The following is a 6,000-nucleotide window of genomic DNA, read 5'->3' as shown; positions in this document are numbered from 1 at the left end:
TCATTATAAAACTTAACCATAACTAAATTTTTTTGCTTCTTTTAATAAGAAGGCCTAATGCTGTGAAAAATCACAAACCATCTATATAGTTAAAGAATTCAAGGAGAAGTAGGCATAAGGCTTAGATTAAAGTTGTGCTCATGAAACACAGAGTGGTCTGGATTGGGACTTTTATCAGTAATCTCTCATAATCTTGTATTTTGTCTCGTTTTTTTTTTTCCTTTTTAGACTTCAGTGCCTACCGTTATCTTTGAAATAAAACCATTACAGTGAATTTCCTAAAATATGATATAGAGTCATGCTGTATATATATATATATATATATTTTTACAAATGTTTTTCAGCCACTACTTTTATTTCGAGAATTATTGATAATGAAGGATCTGATGCTCTCATTATTTCAATTACTGCATAATCTTCCATGTTATATTTAGATTTGCACAGTGTGTCTCATCTTGGAGGAGTGGATGGGAGGATACCAGTGACACTTTAACCTGCACAAGGAACTACAGGTAGTTAAGAAATATTTGGTTCTGTTGCTCTCCTTGTGGAGTTCCTGTCCCCTATCAGTGAACTAGGGGAGAGACATAGAGAGAGGAGAGGGAAGGAGGGTGGGACTGAGAGGAGATGAGAGAGGGGGATACAACTAATGAACAAAGCTAATAAATTGTAAATATTAAACATAATAATAAAATTGAAAATGTGAAATTTTATACAAAATGTACAGTGTTACTATCAAATAGCTTCTCTATTTGTATATTGTTTTCAAATAAAGGTATCCAATTAAAAAAGATTTGGAGCATAAATAGTCTTCCTCAAGGAAGAGCATAAATTATAGACAAAAAAAATAATAACTTCATGGGTAAGTTTTTGAGCAATATGAGAGAGTACACAGAATCATGACAAATGTACCTCACAAGTGCAGCATACATGTACCTGAAACCTGATAAAACAATTTGTACAAAATTAAATAGCTTTGCTAAAGTAATTTAATTTAGACATTTTATATTTCCTTCACAAAATAAATACAAAGATAAATAAATAAATAAATAAATGAATAAATAAATAAATATAACCCTTAATCCCCAGAACTTACTTATCAGAAACTTCATGCTTAACCTGGCTTAAAACAGTCCCAGGTCTATAACAATGTTTTCATTTATTTGTTTACTTTCCAATTTTTCTTAATTAATTTATTTCCTTCTGTACTATCAATCAAACCCACAATTTCTCACAGGCTTAGCAAATGCCTTATTATTAGGCCTAAAAAAAAATCATGTTTTAAAATAGGAGATATTGTGCATAGTATAATTAACATATATATTTTATAAGACCATGAATGCCTTTCCTTCATACTGAATCATAGTTTTTCATGAAACACAGAAAATAAAAATCTTTCCAGCTTATAAGGCTATTGGTGCTTGTATTTTGTTCATACATTTGGATGTCTAGAATACTAATAAACCGTCTACAATACTCTCTATAAAAGTACAGCACATATTTGTAATCACTTAAAAAGAAATAGATACAAACACTTAAAGATTTTTACAAGTGTTAGTCAAGTGCTGTGTGAAATGCTGAGCTTAACTCAATCACCACCTGGTGTCTCCATCACGGCTTCACTTCAGATTTGCTTCTGAGCCTGATGAATGTGATCCACACACATGTAAGACAGTGATAAATGCTTCTGGATATGAGAAAGTATGTAGTCATTCCAAATAAAATGAAAGCTTTGTTTTCCATACTCAGTGCTTAAACAATTCTTGTTTATTGATTTCTTCCTATGTATTTGAAAGGATCAAGAATGAATTATTTATTGTCATAGCCTGAAATTTTGAGTAGCAATTTATCCTATCGTTTTTCACTGTTTTTATACTTAAATATGTGAATAATTTAAGATCAGCCTCATCTTCATCACACTATCCCTTCTCTATCTCTGTTGTTTAGATACAACTACAAAGTTATCCTCAAGGTTTTAGCTTTACATTTTTAATTTTGCTAATGTTACTGTGTATAGTTTTAATGATTATAAATGTTTTACCATCTTTGGCATTTTTTTGGGAAATTGCTGTTCCCATACAAGCTCTTATGATGGGCTTATCAACATCAAGTCAAGCTCATATCCACTAATGATTCATTTATATTGCATATAAAATTATTTTTAATTTCATTGTTTGACATTATACATGCTTGAATGTCTATGAATAAGATGCTACATACATAATTTGTTCTCTATGTGAATGCAACCTTTGATCAAAGAGCAAAGATCTCATCTTAAAGGTCTTCAATGCTTCCTGGTGTTTTGATTTTTTGATAAAACACAATTAAAATGTGCATTTTTAGTATAATTTAATTGTGAATTCAACCCTGAAGGTCTTTTACCCTAGAATATTTCAACTTGTTCTGCAATTGCCCAGTTAAACACAAATATTGGTTTGGCTTTATATCAAAAAAATAGGACAGATAATTTGAACAACAACACTACTGTTGTTAATTAGAGACAAGTCTAGCTGGACTTTGGTGGGATATTACCATTAATGGAATCCAGTGTATCACTAAGATACTGACTAGTTTTGCCTCCATTATAATGAAGTTAATTCATAAAAAATTTGATTCACTAAAAAATAAGACATGAAGGACTGGAATGATGGCTAAGGAGTGAAGAACGTAGGCTACTCTTCCACAGGACATGGGTTTGATTTTTTTTGTATCGATATGGTGGCCTATAACCATCTGTAACTACAGTCCCAGGGGATCCTATGCCGACTTCTGGTCTCTGTTGGAACCTGGGACATACATGGTACACAGACATGCATGTAAACAAATCACTCATCCATCAAAACTAAAAATAAAAATCTTTAAAGAAGTTTAAAATAAAGTAAGACCTATACAGCTGGGATACAAAGTGAATAAACTGTAACTAATATCAAAAAATAAAAATTGTGTTAAAAAAAATAAGACCTACCTGAGAATATGAAGTAATCACTATCTGATTTTAATTTTTTTTCTCGACACATACCTGAGCTATTGCTTTTAAAACACAAATTATTTTAACTGTGTTAGAATTATGATGGAAACCAGTACTTCTGTCACTATATTAAGGCATAGAGGTAATTTCTACTCTCTGGAGTTGTACTGACTTGTATAAGTTGTAATCTTCAGATTTTGATTGAATTAATACTATGTCAAACTATAAATGATGAGAAGTTTCCAGTCAATATTAAGGAATTCTCACTCTTGGGGAGTTTTTTCTTATGAAAAGTATATATTCTGAGGCTGTTTGCTTCAGTGAATCTACAAAAATCATCTAACTTTATCTGTCAGCTGAGTACTAATCATTGACAATCAAAATTTTGCATGTCTCGAGACACAGCTCTCATTTGGCATATAAATGACGACTCATCAATACTTTGATAGAACCACGGAAATAAAATTGTGTAATTTTAGGCCATGAAGTTCAGGGATCTTGTATGTGTGTGTTTTCACATAGTTCGATAATCTGTAGTTTACAGCAAAGTAGAAGCAGAGCTTTGTAAGAAGAATAAATATATAGCCTTTCAATGGTGGCTTTATCATTATCATGTACAGGTCTACCCCTTAGGCTCAGCCCACAAGTGATCAAGGTCTCTGCTAATCAGCAACTGCAATCTTTGTTAAACGAAAGTTCTATTGGTAGTATAAGCCTCATTTGTGTTTTAATTGTCACTTATGTTGTGATAACAACAAATCTTTATCTGGAAACTCAGATTTGAGTATCTAAATGCTAATTTGATATTCTAATTACAATTTTTATAGTTCCAGACTGATCTATATTACTGTCTTATAAAACACATACACACATGTATATATCTGCTGAAATTTAATTTTCTCCTAATTGTCCTCAAATTTATATTTGTGTGGTAGTTCCAGAGAAAAGTTAGAATAGAAGAAACACTGAAGAGCAGGAGACTCATATTCCAACAATCCAACATTCAGTAATTTTTAAGGCCTATTTTGTTTCTAAGTTGTTTTCTAATTATTCTAGCATTACCTCAGGAGGAGTGACTATTATCATTATTAGGAACTATTGCCATGCTCTCCAAGATAGATTTCACATACACAATTTTACATCATTCAAACCAAATGCTCATTCCAAGACGCAAGTCACTTTAGAAAATATTCAAATAGTAACCCATTATATTTTCAAAAAAAGGAAAAAGGAAAAAAAGAAAGCAAAAGAAAAAAAAAACTAGAAGGAAGGCTTTTGAATATTTTCACCAGAAAAAAAGTAAGCATTTTAGAAAATACATTCACTCTGACTTAAACAATAATATTGCATACTGACACACATATGAAGCCCCAAACTTGTACAATTGTTGTGTTGATACAGTGCAAGAATATGAAAGTTGGGGCACATATAAGTCAGCTGTGAAAATTTCATTTTTTTCATAACTTAAAAGTTATTATTATTCTTTCAACATTATAGTTTGGATACCTGTAGTTAAATAATGAGACATTTTAAACTATTCTTAGAATTTGACTTTTCATTTACCTATTATAGAAAACAGTTTTTTTATATTTTTATTTTAATTTTTATTAATTACACTTTATTCACTTTGTATCCCCCTATAAACCCCTCCTTCCGCCCTTCCCAATCTCACCTTCACTCCCCCTCCTCCACTCATGCCCCTCCCTAAGTCCACTGATAGGGGAGGTCTTCCTCTCCTTCCTTCTGATCCTAGTCTATCAGATCTCATCAGGACTGGCTGCATTGTCTTCCTCTGTGGCCTGGTAATGCTGCTTTCCCATTAGGGGGAGGTGATCAAAGAGCAGACCAATCAGTTCATGTCAGAGGCAGTCCCTGTTCCCATTACTATGGAACCCATTTTGACACTGAACTGCCATGGGCTCAAAAACTCTGGGCACAGGGGTCTTTCTTGAGACTCATACTCCAACCAAGTACCATGCATGGAGATAACCTAGAACCCCTACACAGATGAAAACAGTTTTGTTTTGTTTTGTTTGAATTTTATTTTTTTCTTATCAGTTACATTTTATTAACTCTGTATCCCAGCCGTGTCCCGATCCCTCATTCCCTCCCAGTCCTTCCCACCCTCGCTCATCTCCACCGTGCCCCTTGCCAAGTCCACTGATAGGGGGGACCTCCTCCCCATTCATCTGATTCTGTTTTATCAGGTATCTTCAGGACTGGCTTCAAAGCTCTCCTCTGTGGCCTAACAGGACTGCTCCTCCCTTGGGGGGTGGGGAGGCCAAAGAGCCAGTCATTGAGTTCCTGTTAGAAATAGTCCTTGTTCCCCTCACTATGGGAAACCAATTGGTTACTGAGCTACCACAGGCTACATCTGAGCAGAGGTTCTAGGTTACATTCATACATGGTCCTTGGTTGCATGTCAGTCTCAGAAAAGACCCTGTGCCCAGATATATTTGGTCCTTGTGGAGCTCCTATCCTTTCCTCATCAGACTAACTCCCCTTCTTTCTTTTTTTTTTTTATTTTTCTTTTTAGTTACATTTTGTTAACTCTGTGTCCCAGCTGTATCCCGCTCCCTCATTCCCTCCCCAACCCCACGCTCCCTCCCTGGTCTCCTCCCTGCCCCTTTCCAAGTCCACTGATAGGGAAGGACCTCCTCCCCTTTCATCTGACCTTGTTTTATCAGGTATCTTCAGGGATGGCTGCAAAGGCCTCCTCTGTGGCCTAACAGACTGCTCCTCCCCTGGGGGGGGGGGTCAAATAGCCTGCCCTTGAGATCCTGTTAGAAATAGTCCGTGTTCCCCTTACTTTGGAAAACTACTTGTTTACTGAGCTACCACGGGCCACATCCGAGCAGAAGTTCTAGGTTATATCCATAGATGGTCCTTGGTTGAGTGTCAGTCTCATAAAAGACCCTGTGCCCAGATATATTTGGTCCTTGTAGAGCTCCTATCCTTTCCATATCATACTAACTTCCCTTCTTTCATATGGTTCCCTGCCCTCTGCCAAGGGTTTGGTTATGAGTCTTAGT

This window comes from Psammomys obesus, unplaced genomic scaffold (genome assembly GCF_907164565.1).
Source record: "Psammomys obesus unplaced genomic scaffold, mPsaObe1.curated_primary_1811, whole genome shotgun sequence".
Classification (NCBI taxonomy): domain Eukaryota; kingdom Metazoa; phylum Chordata; class Mammalia; order Rodentia; family Muridae; genus Psammomys; species Psammomys obesus.
The sequence above is the reverse complement of the archived record's forward strand: the minus strand, read 5'-3'. Positions refer to the sequence as shown.